The sequence below is a fragment of the Spermophilus citellus genome (assembly GCF_964194105.1).
Source record: "Spermophilus citellus genome assembly, chromosome: 8".
Taxonomy (NCBI): Eukaryota; Metazoa; Chordata; class Mammalia; order Rodentia; family Sciuridae; genus Spermophilus; species Spermophilus citellus.
Window position 1 is genome coordinate 26,966,696 of NC_138189.1, and position 22,527 is coordinate 26,989,222.

Here is a 22,527-nt window from a genome sequence, read left to right on the forward strand (position 1 = left end):
GGCGGAGCGTCGGAGAAAGAGACCACACAAGAGACTAGCTTCATGCAATTGGAGAGTTTATTGAACCAGCATGCTGGGGCTCAAGGCTCACTCAGGAAGGGAGAGCAGCCCAGAGCCCAGAGCAGAGGTCAAGCAGAGCTTAAGTACACTTTTTGGAGAGGGCGGGGGGCTTTGCATACATCAGAACAAATCATCATGAGGCGCAGGAAAATTGAACAATAACTCTGAGACAGGATTAGTACATTCATTGGCGGGAACAGTTTGGGCAGGGGTGATTGGTCATTCCTAAGCGGGGTACACATTTAAACTGATTGGTTTTGGAGCCTAGATGCTTATGTGCAAAGCTACTTGGAGCCCTTAGCTATTAAACAACCAGGGAATCAATGGAGATATTTACTGGGCAGTTCCCGCATTGTCCTAACAACTACAGAGATTACAGGTTCCGGGGGTAGCAGAGGAGTTGTAACAATGCTTTGTCTTTTACTTTTTAGCCCAGGCCTTGCCATTTAGAAACTTTACAATACCCGGTCTTTTACACTTTAACTCAGACTTTTACAGCTTAGAATCAGCTTAGAAATTTTACCTTTACAATTGCACCCTACTTCATTTTCTGTTTCTCCCTCTGTCTTCAAAAAAAAAAAAAAAAAAACATTTACTGAAGTTGATGTCAACCTTTCCTTAGATATTCTAAGTGACTAGTGTGTGTATCTTTGTGCCGTGTGTGTTTATATATTTTTTAAATTTCCTTGAATAACAAATAAGTACAATGTTGTATTACACTTTCTTTTTTTCCTAATCAGGATATACACCCATCGAGTTAATTGTTGAGTGTAGCTTTAAATGTTTTACGATTGTGCAAGTGTCCATTATTTTTAATCAATCCAATTATTAATGACAGTCACATATGACTTATGAGGTTTAACTCTTATGCAGAGCAAATGAAATGATATACTAATATTTTTATGCAAAATTCAATTGATTTTGGAGTTCTTTTGTTGTTGTTGTTGTTTGTTTTTCAGAATAGACCACAGTATATTTTGGTAATAAACAACACTAGAAGCTCAGTGACACTGAAACCAAAGTTCATTTCTTGCTTATACTATGCCTGTTCACACTGGACTGACTCCAGGACAATAGAGTTCTCAGACTTGTGGTGACTCCCATGAAGAAGTGCTACCATGACCACTGTAAGAGAAGAGCAGGGAAAGATGAAACTCATGAGCAGGTTTCATTATCCCAAGTGAAATACACAACTCTTTCACTTCAAGGATGGAGAGTGTAATACACATTTTTGCCCAATAAAGGAAAATGTGGAATATTAGTGTGTGGCCTTAAATATCATATACGTATGCATATACAATACATGTGATAATTACATATACATATACATATGATATTTACATTCTATAAAATGCAATAAGATTGTAACATTTTTAAAAATATAAGTGTTGTTTTTTTAAAAAAAGAAAATTGGGAACATTCAGACTTACTTATAATACATTTGTTTTATAAACATATATTTTACTACTCTTAGAAAAAATAACACCTTTTTTCTCAAATGAAAACTGAACTGCAAAAACTACCTTATTAATAATGTGGTAGTAACTGTCCTATTAATTACTTTATCTAATTAAGTATCATTTAATCCAGTGAAGGTCAATGATGTTAAATATAGATTTTTTTTTCTTTTCAGTTTAGAAAAGTTAGCTATTCTTAGTTACTAATCATGAAGAAAATGAATAGCCTGGCAACATGTTAATATTATGAGTAAATTGGAATGTAAAGTGAATATTAACATCTATTAACATTGTAGATTTAAAATTTTAGGTATGTATAGCTGGGTAATTTGTGTTTCTTGGGAAGGTGCTCAAACATGAACTGATGTTTTAAGCACCACAGTATGAATGAGAATAGAAATTGAAAGATAAGAGGAAGAAGCCATAAAAGACTGGAGCAGCTAATCTCTGGAGTTGCAGGGTGTGCCAGATGTCATTTTCCGTGTTGTCTTTGAATACTCTATCATTTTTTTGCTTTTCTTTGTTTTAGAAAATGTCATGTAACATGAGCTGCAGCTTTGCTCTAGTTTTACTGCCTGTCATTGTCACAGTTGACAAAGCCAGTCTTTTTGCCATCAGTCTGAGTTCAAGTATACTGCTGACTTCCTTGCAGAGTGTGGAAAATTTATTGCAAAGCAAGGTGCACTTTATGCTTACAGCGATTGCAGCAATGCTGGTAATAATATACTGACATAACCCCAAGCAACTGCTATGTGTGACAGAGGAGAGTAAATTCCAAAAGCACAATGTACCTATATTTTATGTGAGGGGGTGGTCTGGTAAACCTATTGTTATTCTGAAATCCACTATTAGTAGCCCCAGTTTCCCATGTTTATAAAATTGCATTGGTCATTTTACCAATAAATTAAAGGTTTTTTTGTGTGTGTGTGTGTTTGTGTGTGACAATATGATTCAGAGTGTGTATCTACATGTCTGAAACTTAATCAGGATTAAAAATTTCCAAGGTGTAGGACCCACACAGTGAAATGAAATGCATATTTCAGGTTGCAATTTTAGGAAGAAAATATTGCTTTAATTGAGGGAAATGAAACTCTTTTTTTATTTTTATACATTTTAACTTTTACTAACAAATACAAAGGTTGTTTAGAGATTCTTCCACATGAAGTGGACAGCAGTAATCAAAAATAAAGTGTTTTCAACCAGACTCCTTGTGTTCAAACTTTAGCTCCAAAACTTGCCACCTGTATGACCTTGGATAATTGCTCATCAGATCTGTACTAAATAATTTCCTAATCAGTAAAATGGAAGAAATAATAATACTTGCTCTCTAGAGTTTCGGCAAGAATGAGAGCAATTAATATGCACACGATAATTAAAGGGATGCATGTCATGTGGTAAATACCAAATAAATTTAGCTGTTGTTATCATAAGTGTTTGAGTAGTCTCTTCTTTTAACGCACCCTTTAGAATCTTAATATGTGTTTCCTATTGAAATGCATTTGAGTCAAAGTCCCTCCTTTTGGCACTGATCATCTGGAATTTAAGTATTTTTAGTTCTTGATCATTAAATAATTGAACCATTCAGGATATCTGAGTTAATTCCCAGTCTCACCTTTTCTTGCTAACCCCACCTATATTTATTGTTATTCAGCATCTCAGGCTGTCTCACTACTGTCCCTAATTTATTCAGCCCTGGTTCATTGATACACAGAACATCCCCTTTCCTCTTTCCTGTGGAAACTACATGATATTTCTAACAAGTGAATCCACATCATTGCCAGGTGTGGAAAATGTGCAGGGGTGCACATACCTGTAATTTCATCTATTCAGGAGGCTGAGGCAAGAGGATCACAAGTTTTAGGCCAGCCTGGGCAGCCTAACAAGACTGTCTCAAAATAAAATATAGAAGAATTGTGGCTGTAGTTCAGTGGTAGAGTTTCCCTGGGTTCAGTCCCTTGTACTGCAAAAAAGGAAAAAAAAAAAAAAAAAGAAACTACATCTTCATTCATGTAGTATGTAGGTTTTCCTATTTTATGCATGGAATGGAAATTTAGTTGTCTGAGAATCAACTATTCAGTCATGCCTTCTCTGCTTTGGACCCTGTCCCTAGCTGATATGAACCTAAAATCACTCCTTACTAGACACATGATGACAGCAGGACTATGTTTCCTAGTTTTCTCTCCAATCTTGGCCGTTACAAAATTTTAGTCACAAATGATATTATAACAACATGGCTTCAGAGTTCTTGTATATACTGTCACTTCACTCATTTATTCAGACTTTATGCAGGTATTCATTAATCACATACCAATTGAGTGCCCGGTATGCAGGGCACACTATAGAAATTAACGGGCATTTTGCCATGAACAAAGGCAAATTTGTACCTAGAAGTCATGCTGCTCCAAAGTTGTGCTGTTTCAATCTTCAATTTATTTACTTATGCTTGTTTTAGTCACCTAAAAAAATATTATGCCCATTAAAACTTTATGTGAAAAATTAACACAGAAAATTCTCTCACACTTTTCTATGCCTAATCCAAGAGAGCCACATCCCAACCCTTTTATTAGTAAGTATTTTGTGTTAGGGTCTCACTAAGTTGCTTAGGGCCTTGCAAAGTTCCTGAGGCTGGCCTCAAACTGTGATCCTCCTACCTCAGCCTCCCAAATTGCTGGGATTACAAGCATGTACTATCATGCCTGGAAAGATACCTCTAGTCTTTATGTAAAGACTGTATCCTGTGAATGTCTATTTCTAAGATTATCAAATTATATTGACTTTTTTGTTTTTGGATTAAAGGATTCTTGCAAGTAGGAATCACTTATATTAATTTTTCTGCTCCTAGCACAATGATTGATTAATGCTAGAAACTCAATAATTGATTGAGTCTCAATTGTATGTATTACTTGTGGCACCTTAGTTCCTTTGATCATATTGACCCATTTAGAACGTAAGCCTCTCATATTTGACTCCCAAACATGGACTCTCAAACTACCCCAAACATCTGATTCTGTAGTTTGATACTCAATAAATCGAATAAATGAGTGTTAGTCTTAATTTTCAAGCATAAATTAAAACTTACAAGAAAAGATCAGTGTGATTTGCCATTATTTGATATCCCATATTGGCCTCTATCAGTGCTGGAAACAAAATAAATATTCAATAAATAGTTTCTATTTCTCTGGATAAAATTACAAAAGACAGAGTCTTATATCTGATACATTGTAAATTTGAAATTGAAACACTTGAAAGTACTTTTATTAAAGCTGACTATTTATAGCCATAAGTGAAACAGGAATATGACTTGATTATTGTAATATAACATTATGGTTCACAAGTCCTAGGAACTAATTTTTATACAATTTGAAAGCATACCACTGTACTCTACTATTTTCATCTGATGTCTCAAAATGAAAATAAAACCATCATTTAGTTTAGAGTTAAACTTAACCAGATATAGAACAATATGATAATTTATCTTTGAAATCCCCTTTGTGAAAAATATGCTAGTTTCCTGTTTTGTAGTTACCATTCTTTTCTCATTTTAATTATAAATATTTTTCTGTTATATTATTTTGGCCAAAAAAGAAATGGTTTTATTATGAAGGATTTCCTGGAGCTCATCTTTATGTTTTTGCATTTGATCAGAAATAAAGCTTCCCTGTTAATGAAAAATAAAGGGTACAGCTGAAGCTAGGAATATAGTCAGGGTGAGCAAAGACTGATTTGGGAGCTTTTATTTTAGGACACACCCACAAAATATGGATATAGTTAAAATAATATAGAAATAAAAATCATTGCTTAATTATGTGATTAGAAGATTATTTGCATTTTTTGATCACCCAACCCTGCTCCTTGTCAATTCTATGAGAGAAGCAAGGAAAGGCAATGTTCCCCTCCACCCTTGACTTACTGTTTAAACACCCTACAGCATGACTGACCAAGAAGGACTTAACATTCCTCTCAACATGAATAAACCTTAGAAAGTTCTTGAGTAAGGGGCCCCTGTCCTTTCTTTTCTTAAGGCATTAATTTTAAAAAACTTGCAATTAAAAATTCTTTCTCTGCTCCTTGAAAGTTAAATCCCTTACAATCCAGAAAGATCCTTTGCAAGAACCTGGGAGCCAAATCTTTGAATGGTAATCAGCAAGAAAGACCACAAAGCCAGTGTGGTGTGGTACACACCTGTAATCCCAGTGCCTCAGGAAGCTGAGGAAGGAGGGTTGCAAGTTCAAAGACGGCCTCAGCAACTTAATTAGATCTCAAGAGACCCCATTTCAAAATAAAAAAAAAAGGACTAGACATATGACTCAGTGGTCAAGTGACCCTGAGATTAATATTTCTGGTACCACAATTTAAAAAAAAAAAAAAAAAGAAGGAAAAACCAGACACCATTCTCTTGGTCTGTAAAGGGAGACAGGAGCCTGACTTCAATAAGGAACAGTTACAACACTCAGATGACCTAAACACATAGAATGGTCTTCTCCAGACAAAATCCAGTCCTTTTCCTATAGCTCACCCAAGAGTTTAAAAATCATGCTGCTTTTTGTTTCCGTGGAGTTGGAATCTCCCTCCCCAATCACAGTAACCCTGAATAACATCTTCCTTGCCTGTTTAACTGGTACTCCATATATTTTTCTTTTAGAGTTTTAGAAGATACAAGAATTGTAATTTTAGAAATCAACAAAATTATCTCTCCTCCGTTTTTTATTTGTGTTATCTTACTTCACATTTGTCCAATTTGGAATGGTTGTGTAATTTCAGTTTCAAGTAAACTATATAGAACAACTTGTGTTTCATTTATTTTAAAATTCATCATTATTTTAGATCAAAAGTTCTTTATATTTTTTTTTGGTCTTTAAATAAGGCTGTGGAAAATGTAAGTTTATGAGGAAATACACATGAGTACATGCCTGAAGGCAGTTTAAATGAGGAAAGCAATTTGAGTCCCTCAGACCTGACCTAAAATGTGTTGTGTAAAATACAAATTAGTTAACCCACATAGGAAAGAACTCAAAGGCTGAGTCTCCAGGACACATGCCTGAAAGTGTACTTTAAGGAGAGGCACAGCTTCAGAGACAAATCTTAGTCGGGGAGATCTAACACTAGCCTAGATGTGCTCTAGGCTACAGTGTGAAGTGGCTGAAGAATGACTTTAGACTGTCTTATTTAAAGCTTATCACTTACTTTCTCTACTTTATCATATTTCTAAATTGCAAAGTTGTTTTTTTTTAAACCAATTATTATTTTTACCAAATAAGGCTTGCATACCCTGTATTCCATTCCTTCCAGATTTGAAGCTCACTGAAGAGTCAATCTGATGAGTTAGGTGAATGAGTGAGTTCATTAGGTTTCCTTTATAGCCACCGTTTTTATTGTATAATGGAGACATCTCAAGACAGGAACTTAATTCCAGAGTGACTTCTCATAATAAAAGCAGAACTGTTGATAGTCCCAGTTGTGACAATATAATTATTAATAATGTACACTTTCACTCACTAAAATGTTCCAGTTGGGAGAAATGTTAAATAGCCACCCCAAGTGTTAGGGAGGGGGAGACTTTAGAGATGGAAGTTTCTGTTATAAAGACAGGGTTTTGTGAGAGATAAAAACACTGAAATTCCAAGGCCTTCAGAATCACAACTTATGGGGATTATCTAGGGCAGCCACAACCATGTCATTTGTGATCCTGGGTAATGCATTATTTTGGGGCATTGATTGTCTTAAAAGTATAAGACCCTAGCTGACTTGCTACCTGAGATGATGTCTTGGTAGCAGACTTGAAAAGACTTTGAATGACTATATCACAACTGCAAACATGTAGTGGAGGAGAAAAATGAAAACCTGGACAAGCAAATAGAAAGATAATATGAAGCAAGTGTTTCAACTGTAATTTTTATTTTTATAATGGCTTTTATTGCCAGGCATTATTTTAATAATTTACCCTTATTAATCATTTAAATGTAGCAACAACTCTATGAATAAAATACTATCAATCTGCCCATTTTATGTACAAGGAAACTGAGGCTAATGGAGGTAATACCCTACCCAAAGTCACTAAGAAGTAATGAACTGGGATATAATTTCAAGTAGTTTTGTTTTGAAAATGTAGGAACTAAATCATAATTCCATATTTCCTCTAAAGAGAGAAGAAAGAGGAGGAAAGTAAAGTGTCTAAGAGGGAGGGAGATAGATTCTTCTCTCATCTACAGTGGATAAGCTTGTATAACTGGCATCTCTTGATTCCCACTGTATTGATGCTACCCTCTGCTTCCAACCTTGAGATCCTCCAGTACATTCTCCACCTGAAGTGTTGCTACTGTACCTTCCCATTCCTCACCTATGTCCAGTTTCCATCTTGTCTTGTTCTCAGCCTCCAGGGAAGGATGTCAATCTGTCAGTTATTTCATGTCTCAGGAATGTGGCAGATTGATTCCAGATCCTCTCAAGGAAGGAGAGAATGGAAAGAGTCATCTAAAGGATATGACTTCATAGGAATAGCAGAGAATGGTAAATACATGCTTACCATCAGCATTTACACATATACTTTTAGTAATGATTTGGTCATCTTCTCTAGTATGGTTACATTTTCAAGCCTCCCACACACACTTTATTTAGTTTTCTATATATACCTTGATAATCTAGAGGCTTGAGGAAAGGAGTGATGTGCACCTGGAAAAGAAGTACTGGTGTACATAAATCTACATGGTGAGTGACAAAGACACTTGGACTGAGGATGTAATAAATGAAAATTATTAGAAAATACTTTAGCACTCTACTGGCTTCCACTGAGTCAAGATATAATGATCCATTGAGTGAATGAACTTGTCTTCATGTAGCCACCCCTTCTTGGTTCTTCTACCACTGTATGGTATTTGTTATGGTTTGGATGTGAGGTGACCCCCAAAAGCTCAAGTGTGATAAAAAGCAAAAAGGTTCAGAGGAGACTCTTACTCATCTATAATTGTGCTAGTCAGGTCCTTTAGTCACTGCAGTGAAAAAGCTGACTAAACCAGTAATGGCTCATGCACATATTAAAATTAATATACTACCAGGATATGTCAGTGCCTATATAAGATAATGCAAATACTGTGTTATGTGAACAAAGTGAAACCCAAGAGGAACTCAAGGTAAAATATTTATAAGAACTTATTTCTATTAATCACATGGTAGTAGTCTATATTTCTGTAATTTGACAAAGTTATAAAAATAGATATGTCACATCATTTATTGACATTGTGCTCTTTAGTTAATATACCAAAGCACAAACTGTAAAGGCAGAGAATTTTTGCCCTCTTGCACCTAATCACATCTGACACCAGAATTTCCGGCCAAATGAATCATGACTGGCGTATCACATAACTGCTTCTAAAGTTGTCAAGTTCTTCAAGATGCCAGGGGATGCCAAGAAAGTTTCAGGGCAATGCCCATCAGAGGGAAGGTCACCTACTGAAGAATGTCAGTGTTTTGAAGTCTCTCTGATTTTAAGGGGGAAAGAATCATAAGACAAGAATAAGAGTAAAAACTCAAACCAGTCAAAGAAGTCTGTAAAGGAAAGGCAGAAGGAAAGGCATTTTCAGAGACCAAAAAAATAAACAAAAAGAATGACTTAATGAGGGTTTTGACAGAAATCTATATTTATAAATACATTTGTGTGCCAAGTTAGACTGTGGAAATATAATCTAACTAGATAGAATTTTATTGATCAGCAAATTAAAAACAGAAGTAAGAACGTGATTTTTTTTTCTTGTCTTTGAATTTTAAATTCATTTTAAGTGGTAGAATGATGTTTATGTACAGAGACAATAAAATGAGAGCTGAGAATTTTGTAAGGAAGGAGTGAATGAAGGAAACAGAGAGGTGAGGCAGCTCAACAGAAACACGATATATTCAGGACAACCTATGGAACAGGCCCAGTGGAGACTGACTGACACCTTTCTTCACTTACAGTCTGGGTAGTTACTGGGGGCATGAGGGAATGGGGAAGTTTTTGTGGTTAGGCTGTAGTAGGGAGTTGTCAAGGAAGGGTCCTTGTGGTCATCACCTCTATTCTTTTAGGTAGCCACTGTGCCAGGGGGAAACAAGTGTTTTAAAGATTCCAGTCCCAGGTAACAATTTCCTTTCTTTATATAATGATGGAGTAGTGTCTGGGGTTTAGGTCAGGCCGTGTCTGTGAAAGTAACTATGAGGAGACTCTTGTTCTAAGATGGAGGATATGTTTCAAAATGGTGTTGTCTGTTTCAAGTTCTACCTAACAAACTGAAGTTCTAAACATGTGACAGACTGGTATTTGCATACTGGTTCCAGTAGTTATTGACTCATTAAACATTAATTACTGTACTTTTAGAATGAAATCAATTTATTCTCTTTAAGACGGTCTGTGCAAGGATTAAATCACACCCTATACTCAATCAAGAATAATATAAGAAGTATTATCCTTAATATAAGAAAATATCTAAGTTTTTAATAAATAATGTAAAAGTGTTAACAAGGTAATATTATCACCATTACCATCAGAAAATTTAGTGTTAAGGAACATTGTTATTGACTCAGCCTAAACAGAGTAATTTGTTTTTCCATTCCTATCAATTCTTCCTATACATATCTTAAACACACCACATTGTTATCTACACTATGGTGGTACTATTTTTATTTGATATTATTCTTCACTAAAACTTTATCAATAGCTTCTCAACTTGTCTCCCACTTCCCTGTTTCATCCCTAACATTTTCCACTATTGACATGCAAGTAATATCATGAGGGTGAAGTAGCCTCTAAGATCTATTCCAGCATTAATATTTCCAGATATTCTGTTCATGTTTGCTTTTTCTCCCCCTTTTCCCAAAGCACAGCTTAGCTTTAGCTATTTGAAATATATTTCATCTCTTAGTCTCTCATGGACTTCTACATTCTTGTGTCATGGAACAACAAATCCCTTTTGCTCAAAATGACCATCTCTAACTTTCTTTCTTTAGAAGATTTCACTTTATGTGACCAGAATCAGAAACGGGTTCTAGTGCATTGCCTAATGCACATATCTTGAATGTACTACAGGTTCAGCATTTATGTGTGTATCTCTCTGTGTGTGTGTGTGTGTTTGTGTGTGTAGGTCTGTTTGTGCATAGTTGTATTTTTTTTTCTAGATAACTATAACAAAGTCTCCTTGGGTATAGACCTTCAGTCAAATTCTAATTAATTTTTACTTTTTCAAATTCTAATTAATTTCTATATTCATTGCTCTTTAGTTTCTATCAGAATTTCAGGTACATTCCTGATATTAAAGGAATGAAAAGCACTTTGTTGATGTTGACATCTGGCATCATGAAATGACTCCTAACACAAAACAATTCAGTTCTGTGCTTTCTGCAAAGATATTTAAAATTTGACTTTAATGGCAAGAATAGTAGCAAATATTATAAGCTTTTTCTTAATAGCTTCTGGTTCCCTCTCTCTCTTCCATAACATTAAGTTTTTGGCAGCTCATCCTTACAGAATAAAAATGATGTGAATCTAATAATAAAATGTTAGCTAGCCAATTCTATTTCCTACAGAATACTCTATAAAATAAATTATAATAAACCAAACTCTTCTAGACAGTAATGATGGATAATTCCAATTTATCTTATTTCATGAATAAAAATATACCTATCATAAATCCTTTCTTTTAACATAAATGACTACTATTAAATTTCTGATGATGCTACCTCCCACAAATTATCACCTGAGACTTCTTAAAAAAGAATCTGAAATATATTATAGATGATTTCATTCTTAGCATTCATATTGATCTATAGACTACATCTGACATATTGAAACCATTTGTCCTTCTAAAACATATTTTATTCAATAATCTTGATACTTTATATTAATACATCATAATGTTGCAAAATCTAAACACATTTAAATAAAAAAGAGCTTTACAAATCCTTAAATAATAAGACTATAGGTCTGTCCAGTATAAAAAAAGTATATACAAAATATAAAGGTAAAGAAAAACATTTTAATTGACAGAGAAGTCAAGAATTATGTTTCTCTTTTCATTTATTTTCTCTTTTACTTCTTTGTATTCTTATATCATTTAATGTTCTGAAAATTCACACCATTTTTTCCACTGTTATTTGTAAAGGTATATGTAATAGAAAAAAAAAGATAAAAGGAATAGTTTTTTTTCACTATTTCATACAAAAGCACAAAATTTGATAATTCACAAAGTTAATGTCATTTGTAAGATGGATGTTGTTTCCTTTGCTTTTTAGATGAGGAAAAAAAGATATAATGTCATGTGCCCAGTGTCTAAAGTGATCCCAATGGATGATGGTTTGCTAACCAAGAGGGGTTTTCATGAAAAATAAGTGTTGAAAGAGGCATGACATGGTTCAATTTGCATAAGATTATGTTAGTGGACACTTTGCTTAAGGGCAAAGCTAGTGCTTATGGAGTTAATTCTATGTTGGACCATGATGAGTATCAAGTGACAGATAAAGGCAAAGGATTTATTTAATTATCGTTGACATGCTTTTGATCATCTTACATGATAACTTAGCACGTGTTCAACTGTGTTTTGAGATTTTTGTCCTGCCGACCACAGTGAATTTACTGGGACAAGAATAGATAGATAAATATTTAATCATTTGGAAAATTTTGCAAGGGACTACAAAAGAGAGTGAATGAAGAGACTAACTATTGGTGTGGCGTTGAGAAGAGAAATGCAAATTAGTCTGATATAAGAAGAATTATAAAACCATAAATTATATAGAAAAATTATCTACCAATGGGAAAAGAGGCATGTAGAATCAAAGGTGATCTTAAACTTCTGAAATGGAAGAAAGGAAGAGTCATAGCATCTCTGATATATCTAGAAAGGCAAAATGGTTTAGGGAGGAAGATGAGGTATTTGTTTCAAGATGGATTTCAGATGATAAATCAGTCTTCAGGATCATATACTTGCCAGTTAAAGGGAGATGTTGAGAATCTTGTTCTATGATTTTTCCTTACAGTAGCAAGAATCAAGGTTAATACTCTGTGAGCTCTCTCAGAGTCTCACTGATTTGTAAGCTCTAGCTATCACCTGTTCACCAAAGATGCTTTATGTACAAAGACCAGCAAGTGGGAAAGAAATATTTCTAGGGAAGGAGCAATTGCCTCTGGAAACCAGAGTAGGTGACATCTTCTGCTACATGACAGAAAACAGGGAAGTACAGGCTGGCAGCCAAGTGATCATTTGAGGGTGCCTCTTTGTACTCCCCTACCCAATTGTGATGGTGATGATCAAGCAAGCAACCCTAGCAGGCCATGGTGACATGGGTGTCCAGTGCTTTGAGGATGATTTCTGTGTCATTCTCTTCCACTTTGGCTAGCTTCCTTCCCTGCCACTGTGTATTCTAGAAAACTCTCTGTCCATTGCACTCAATGTTGGCTACAGTTTGAATGTGTTTCCCTAAAGTTTATATGTTGGAAAACTTAATCCTCAAATTCATATGTTAATCATATTCGTGGCCTCTTGCCTGTGATCCTCTCCACCATGTCAACATGCAGCAGGAGGTACAGCTAGGTGCTAAGCAGATGGTGGCTCCATGCTCTCAGACTTCCCTGGCTCCATAACCACAAACCAAAAACTCTCAGTTCTATATGAGTTATCCAATCTTAGGTAATTTATTATAGCAATAGAAAAAGACAGTGTCACAGTTTCCATCAAGAAAATCTAAGCCCTCCCCAATTGCCATCATATAAACCATTTATCAGAAGTATGAGTACTCTGTAAAATAGCCATACAATAGAAAATATTACCTACAATTTCTAAAAACATGTCATTGTTTTGTACAGTATTTCTAAAGCACAATTTTCTTGATGTCATTTATTTGCCTAGACCTTTCCATTAACTGACTTCCCTCTAATTGTTGCTTCCTGACATTGCTTATAAGATGAAACCTGTGTGGTAGATTGCTGATTTCCTACCTGTCTTCAATTAACTGATACACTTCGGATGAATGTTTGTATTTGGTTTTGTTTTACATGAAGCAATGAAAGGAAGATAGATTATTCCACTATTCTGTAATAACCCCTCTCATGCCCCAAAGCTCAACATTCTATGATTTTGTACCTTTATGCTAACTCCTAAAGGAAATTTGTTTACTTGTGTTTGGAAGATGAAAATCACCACGGATCACAATTCCTCTTCAAAGTTTAAGGACTGTCACAGAAGTCAGAGATGCATGTCCTAGAATTCTTAGATTTCTTCTTTCAGGACAGGTGCAATGTGAATGTCTTTGATTTTTCAGATAGGATTCCAGATAGAAAATATTTCAAGGTTTATTATTGTGGGACTATAAAGAGGGCATTGATTAAATACATGAACAAATGAACAAAAGATACAAAGTTAAATCCAGAGAACCCTTGCTCCATCAAATCACATCACAATGTCACATTAACATCACGGGTAACATGAGGCATCCAAGACAGCATGCTTATTTCAAGTGTGTGATGCGGACAAGGCACCAGGGTCAGTTTGATGTCTTGGTCAATCTTAAGAGTCAAGCTTTTCAAGGCCAGAAATGCATGTCCCCATATTTTTAAGTAATGGGCCAATTTAGTCTTCTATACGATAAGATAAAACAAAGGCATTGCAATTTATGTGTATCTGTAAAACTAAATTAAATTTTTGTTTTATTCTTACTAGTGTATCCTTTATTCAATATGGGCCCTAAATACTTTCACTTTTATTGCAACTTGTGAAGAGTGATTATGCCTTCTAAAAATTAAATGAGGTTGAGATTATTTAAAGATGTTTTTATGGGAAGTTTAGAAGCTTAAGATACTGTGTGTGCCCTGAAGAAATCTCATCATTAGATGCCTTTGAAAGTCCTTATTTGTGTTTCACTCTGTCTTGATATGTCTTTAGTTTCTTTAATCAATGAACACAACTGCTGCACACAGCGCCTAAGGCAGAAGTTGCCATAAACAGTCAGTTCTCAGTGTAAGAAAAAAGCAAACTGAAAAAGGTTTTCCAGAATATGTTTACTAGTTTCTCTGACAGAAGTTTTCAATCACCCTACAGCCACCACACGTTGTGAATGGCAAATGTATCTTGTCAACTGAATTAGGGTATTCTGTGTTCCTGGTAATTACATTTGATGTCAATTTCAAAAGCTGAATGACTGAAATGTTTTTTTAAGAAATATTTAATTGGTCAGGAATATGTGACAACAAAATTCTTAATGGAGGAAATGTTTTGAAAATGTGTTTACATTTTTCTCTATCTACAGATCAAATTAAGGAAACAAAAAAATCGAATAAATTTCCACCTTCTTCAACATATCAAGAAAAACCTACAAAGGCTAGAGAAAGAGCTTAGAATATTTCTTGAAAACAATGATCATAGACTGAGAAGTAATTCTTTACATGGCCATGAAATCTTGGGATTACAGTATATAGAAATGTAGGCTTTTAAATTAGGCACCACTGGGGAATGAGTTCCACCATTCACTAATTTTGTAACTTTGTTAATTACTAAACTCTACCAACTTCCTTCATCTCTTTTATGGGGTGGGAATGCTAATAGTACTACTTCCCAGGGGGTGTTCAAAGTATAAAAGGAAAATGCTCATAAAGGAGTTGGCACATTCATGCAATGTATTTTACTTCTCCCTTTTCCTCTCCTCCTTCTGCTTCATTGACATCACAGTAGGATTTTTTGATCAAAGAATCTGCAATTGCAGCATATTTTTATTTGTTTGTTTTATTTTAATCTTCTTTTGCTTGTTATTACCTCTCAAATATCATCTCCTCAAAGAACCCTTTCTGTACTACAAATACTGATTAGGCCCAATAAGTAATCTGTCTCATTACTCCCTTTCATTTTTTTTTCTCTAGCACTTACAACAATCATCTTCTTTGTATACCTATTTACTTTCTCATGATTAGTTTTCAATTCCAGTCTGTTCATGAGAGAATAGATTTGCCTCAACATACTATTTTTACCCTGGCATAGTGTAGTCACCCTGTAAATATTAATTCAGTGAATAAATGAAAGTTCTTACCACCTTCCTTCATTAGCAATCAGTTTTTTACTCCCCAAAAAATCAACAGAAAAACACGTTGATGGAACACAGAGTAGTATATCAGAACACTACAGTGCAGAACAATAGTACATTGTCAAGGCCCTTAGAAGTGTCTCAAGGTGGAAAATTGGGCATGATTGTGTTAGGACTCAGTGCTTGAATTAAGGGATTTTGAGGTGAGTGTTAAAGGGTTAGAAAACTATTGGATTACTATTGTGACACTATTGGTTTTGTATAATAGGCATAGCAAGCAACAGTCTTGAAGGGAGCTATAATAACATAGGCCGTTTGGTTGTTGTTATGATTTGGACATCGCCCACGGCCGATATATTAAAGGTTTGGTTGCCAGCCCCTAGCATCAGTGGGAGGTGGTGGAACTTGGGAAATGGAGCATGTCTTTGAAGAGGATATTGGAATCCCCATCCCTCTTCTCTCTGCTTCCTGGCTGCCTGGTTTCCATCTTCACTACTCAGTGCACCAGGCTGTGCTACCTGACACAAAGTTGTGGGCTAACTAGTCCAAAGCAATAGTGCCTACCAACCATGTAATGAAATCTCTGAAGTCATGAATCAAAATACTTTTTCTCTTTTTAATTTGATTATCTCTGGCATTTTCTTACAGTATAGAAAACTGATTTAATACAATTATTATGGAGCCTCACCTTTTCAGAGTAGGTATTTCTTACAGTAAGTGTCTTAGTTAATTTTTGTTGCTCTCAGCATTGCTTAGAAAAGAGTAAGGCTATGCTTCATCCAATAATTGTTAAACAAAAGAAACAAGGACATATAAATTGTCCCAATGTTGCTTAAAATATTTATAGAAAATTATTAAATTTAAGATTTTAGAGATATATTTATTTTTAAAACATGGATGCCTTGGGGTCAGGATTATGGCTCAGCTGTAGAGTACTCACCTAGCATGTTTGAGGACCTGGGTTCGATCCTCAACACCATGTGAAAATAAAGGTATTGTGTCCAACTGCAACTAAACAATAAAAAATATATATATTAAAAAATGGATGCCTTTCTTATTTTTGTACTATCACCTCTTGTGTTATTACAGTTTTATCCCACAATTTCACCTTTAGTTTCATTTGTAGTTTTCCATTTCATTATTCTAGAGTGTCCTTACTTCTAATTTTTAGCTTCCCTTATGGAATAAACATACATAATTCTCACTGATTCAATGTGGATGTATATAAAAATTCAGTCATAAATCTTCTTGCAAGTTTTAGTCTTCACTTATTCATTCAAACATGCCATTTCCTCCATACTTTGACATGTTATTATCCCTGCTTAAAATACTAATTTTCTCATGGGCTGGGAATGTAGCTCAGTTGGTAGAGTGCTTGTCTAGCATGCAGAAGGCCCTGGGTTCAATCCTCAGGACTGCCGAAAACAAACAAACAGAAACCTCATTTTCTCAATCCTGTTCATCTTTTAATTTTTCACTTCAAGCTCTTTTGTGAAATAACCGCAGGGTACTATAATCTATCAGGTCTACCAAATCCTGGAGGGTTACAGACACAATGATAACATTCACTTTTAATGCATATTAACCATAATTTCCCTGATTTTATTTATGCTTTATTTTTTTTCTCATATTAAATGTGTCAAATTCCATGACTAACATTTTGCCACATACCATTTTAGGTGCTCTGGAAAATTTGTTCTGTCTGTGTATTCTTTAAAACAATTAGCTTGGTAACCAAATGTCACGATTTCAAGGATTTGACATTTCATCAGTAAAATGGATTAAATATTTCTCCAAATTCATCTGTTGAATTCTTAATATCCAAAGTGATATTACTTGGAGGTAGGAACTTTGGGAAGTGACTAGGTAAAGAGTGCGGAGATTTCATAAATTTGTCTACTGCCCTTACCAAAGAAAGTCCAGCAAACACTCTTGTTTTCTTTCCATCATATGCTAATACAACAGAATAAGGATGGTCTGTAATCCAGAAGAGCCCTCACTAGAACCAGACCATAACCTTGATCTCATGCTTCCAGTTTCAGAACTGTAATATATTTATAAGATATCTAGTGATGGCACTTTATTATAGTAAACTGAATAGACCAAAGCTGCATCACCTTGGCAAGAATCATGGTAAACTCTCTAAAAAACTAGGCCTTAAGGTAGAAATGTGAAGTTTTTTGGTTAACTGGGAGTTAACAGGAAGATGAACAAAATAAACAAGCAGGTTCTCTAGAGAAATTTTCTGAGATGAAAAGTACCTTCTGGCCCTTCAGTGCTTCAGCTTTTGCTTACATAATGTAGCATCTTTATTTCAATTTTAGTAAATGTATGAAATATATTAAAGTCAGTTTGTTTCTAGTCTCTTCATGAAAAAAATATATGTAATTTATCATATTCTAGAATTCTTGAAAGCTCTAAAAGACAAAGAAATTACATTTCCAAATATTTTGCACATAAAACTGCCTTGAAGTAAAACCCAGAATAGTTTGCATTAAGAATTGGGCCTTAGGGAAGGAATGAGGTAGGTTATTGCTTCAATTGCTGATCTTGGAATACATGTTGTTTCAGATTAGAAAATAGCATAGTCAGTCCACAATAATTCACTGAATTTAAAGGAATAGAGAAACCAGGTTTTTAAATATATATCTGACTCCTGGTTTAGTTAATGGAATAGAATCTTTAGCAGTATGTAGTTTATTCTCTTAGAAAATGAATTACTTAGGAAATGTCTGGAAGATGATTATTGCATATCTATGTATTGACTAAATTTCCCTTTACCAGGCATCTGTCCATTATTGCTGAAAGAGTAATTCCCCTGTGTTCTGAGTAATTCTAGTTCCATGAGATCATGTGATGTGTAAGTAAAAAAAATCTGTGTTAAAAAAACATTTGGAAACAATTTGTTCTCCACTTCACCTGGAGCTTTAACACTGTACATTTCAATTATAAGGGCTCTGAAGTGTCATGCAGCAAATAAACTTGTTTCTTTTTATTTAATCTGGAGTTTCTCTAGCATTTTACATAGCATTCTATAGAGAAATGTGGTGGTTTTTTTTTTTTTTTTTGGGTAATGAGGATTGAACCAAGGGGTGCTTAACCACTGAGCAACATCTCCAACTTTTTTTTTTTATACTTTATTTAGAGACAGAGTCTCACTGGCTAAGTGCCTCATTAAGTTGTTGAGGCTGACTTTGAACTTGAGATCCTCCTGTCTTATTCTCCCAAATTGCTGGGATTACAGGCATGCACCACCACATCCAGCATAGAGAAATATTTTTTTCAAGTACCTTTTATCCTCCTAGTGAAGGGATTAAATCCTCACAGATGCTAGATTAACAATCTACCACAGATATATACCCCCAGCCCAAACATCTTGAAATATCCATTTTTCTCTAACCTATCATGCCATAACACTTTTGTAATGCACAGTAAAAACTTAGCAATATAAAATTAATATACATATTAGCTTAATTTTTTATTCTTAACTTTAATAGAAAAAATGATTATTTTCACTTACATTTAATTCTAAATATTTAATTTATTTTACAGCACTGCACTTGGTTTATAAAATATAGCTTGATTAGCATAGTTATAAATCACATAGATTACCAGAATTCTAAAAGCTTGCTTAGGGTTGGTAAAGGAATATCTGATAATAATAAAATATAAAAAAATATTGAGGTTAAACATTTTTTCATAAAATATTCTCACTTGGGACATATCACCTTCATTATTTTTTATATTAAAAGGAAAATAATCTCTAGTATAATTGACTTTATACCTTTTTCCACTCTAAGTTTTTTTAATGTGACTTTATTTGTGCAAAGTAATAGAGTACATACATTTTAGTAGTGTGGTTCCTCTTGTAACCTATAGATTGACCTTCCTGAGCCTTACAGTTTATTAAACTACTTGTAGTCCACTTCATTATCAGAAGGTCAATTGGCTTTGGCTGTGAAGGATTAAGGATCTGACAGAGTACAGTCAAAGATCAGGGATCCTCTAAGTTGAAGGGTAGAACAGAGATTATATAATGCCTTGAACATCTTTTTAAAGGATTTCCAGTGTTCTTTCAATGACCCTTCACATAGTGTCTCTGTTAGAAGATAGGATTGCTGAGCTCCTAACAGTGAGTTCACTTACTGTTAGAATCTCGAGTGTCTTAAGGGAATTTGATTTGGGCACAAGAAACATTTCCTTCCAGTCCCCAGTTCTTAGTTACTTTTTTCTCCATGGTTCAGAGGAATTAGATGGGCTACTGCTGTTGTTCTCAAATTCTGAATTGGAAAAGGTGACTTGCCTGGTTTCCTTGGGAGATTTGAAAAAGATAAGTAACTCTTTGGCTTAAACTAAGACATCCTAGTTCAGACATCCAAGGTAAGTCTGGGTCACTGCAAATCCCAAATATCATTCTGAGTTGCAGCTAGTTTGGGAAGCAGATTCACTGTGGGAATTTGACAAGTGCACTTACATGGTACTGGGTAACTTCCTTTTCACTCTAGCTCTCACAAATTCTAGGGTTGGGGTGGTGAGAAGCCAGTGGGAGGTCCAGAAAGAGAAGCTGACAAAAGTGACATGTCAGTCATTACAACATTAAATGCTTCTCAATAAGTAAATGATCAACTAAGGTCTGGACAATTCCATGGATGAGTGTAACCCATAGAATTTCCTAAAAAGTCACAAATTTTAATAATAACTATCATTATTTAAACACGAAAATCATTCCAAGGGGGTTTGCAGATAATGGAATGCTTAACTTTCAGATCTACTTTCACATTTACCTATCTCTGCTTTATCTACTGCCTCCAATATTTTTCATCTTCTTAGCCATGAATTACTCTAATTGACTGAGCTATTAGTGCCTTTGCTTTCAGAACTGACCTCTGGAGGCCATATGAACCTGTCTCTGACAAGCCTTCTTTACAAACTGCATTTCTGTCTTCTTTCATTCTCTGATTCAGTTCAGAGTTTCTATCAATTTATAATTTACAGTCTCTTTCCTAACAGTGTACCTATCTCTTGAGCAAAAAGGGATTCCTGAAGAAAAAAATTGTCACTTTCTTACTATGGGAACTATAAATAAAGGCTTCATGTTTTCCTCAGTTTGAACAAACTTAAGAGTAGCTTCTGACAGTGTCCCACCTCCCTTTCCTTGGAACATTTTTTTTCCTTAGAATACTTACAGCTGTGAATTCTAACTCTGGTCCTTGGAGATGTAAGTCTTTATAAAAGTCTCCTGCCAGTTTTACAAGGTAAGATTGTTTATCTCAGAGACCTGTAATCACCAAAGAGAGGACAAACTCACAGACTGGTCTCTATGGGAGCGGAGGAGCCTGACATGAGTGGGTCCGCTCTTCTGAGCTGTAAAACTACCTGCAGTTATGAAGCTTGCTTTTCCTATTGATAAGGCCACGTAGAAAATGCAGATGGCTTCCTTGTGTCCACCCATTCCATCCTGCATTGCAATAACTTTGAGTAAAACCTTCCCTGCCTATGTCACATTTTTACAATTTTTGCTTTGCAAGGATTAATGGTTTGTTAATATTTTAATCTAAATATAATGTTTATTAAGACATTCTGTCACTCATTTAAGAATTTCTAATGAGAACCATTTATTAAATTATTAAGTAAATTTGAAAATATAGTTTTGAGCTTTTTTATTTTATAATATTATAACATGATTTTATATCTGATAACATCAGTCCAATATGTCAGATATTCAAGTTTATACATATTTTTTTCTTTTTTTTCTTTTTTTTATTGGTTGTTCACAACATTACAAAGCTCTTGACATATCATATTTCATACATTAGATTCAAATGGGTTATAAACTCCCAATTTTTACCCCAAATGCAGATTGCAGAATCACGTCGGTTACACATCCACAATTTTACATAATGCCCTATTAGTAACTGTTGTATTCTGATACCTTTCCTGTCCTCTACTATCCCCCCTCCCCTTCCCTCACATCTTCTCTCTCTACCCCGTCTACTGTAATTCATTTCTCTCCTTGTTTATTTTCCCGTTCCCCTCACAACCTCTTATATGTAATTTTGTATAGCAATGAGGGTCTCCCTTCATTTCCATGCAATTTCCCTTTTCTCTCCCTTTCCCTCTCATCTCATGTCTCTGTTTAATGTTAATCTTTTCTTACTGCTCTTCCTCCATGCTCTATTCATAGTTGCTCTCATTACATCAAAGAAGACATTTGGTATTTGTTTTTTAGGGATTGGCTAGCTTCACTAAGCATAATCTGCTCTAGTGCCATCCATTTCCCTGCAAATTCCATGATTTTGTCATTTTTAGTGCTGCATAATACTTCATGGTATATAAATGCCACATTTTTTTTATCCATTCATCTATTGAAGGGCATCTGGGTTGGTTCCACAGTCTAGCTATTGTGAATTGTGCTGCTATGAACATCGATGTGGCAGTATCCCTGTAGCATGCTCTTTTAAGGTCTTCAGGGAATAGTCCAAGAAGGGCAATAGCAGGGTCAAATGGTGGTTCCATTCCCAGCTTTCCCAGGAATCTCCATACTGCTTTCCAAATTGGCCACACCAATTTGCAGTCCCACCAACAATGTACAAGTGCACCCTTTTCTCCACATCCTCGCCAGCACTTGTTGTTGTTTGACTTCATAATGGCTGCCAATCTTACTGGAGTGAGATGGTATCTTAGGGTGGTTTTGATTTGCATTTCTCTGACTGCTAGAGATGGTGAGCATTTTTTGATGTACTTGTTGATTGATTGTATATCCTCCTCTGAGAAGTGTCTGTTCAGGTCCTTGGCCCATTTGTTGATTGGGTTATTTGTTATCTTATTGTCTAATTCTTTGTATACTCTGGATATTAGGGCTCTATCTGAAGTGTGAGGAGTAAAAATTTTTTCCCAGGATGTAGGCTCCCTATTTACCTCTCTTATTCTTTCTCTTGCTGAGAAAAAACTTTTTAGTTTAAGTAAGTCCCATTTGTTGATT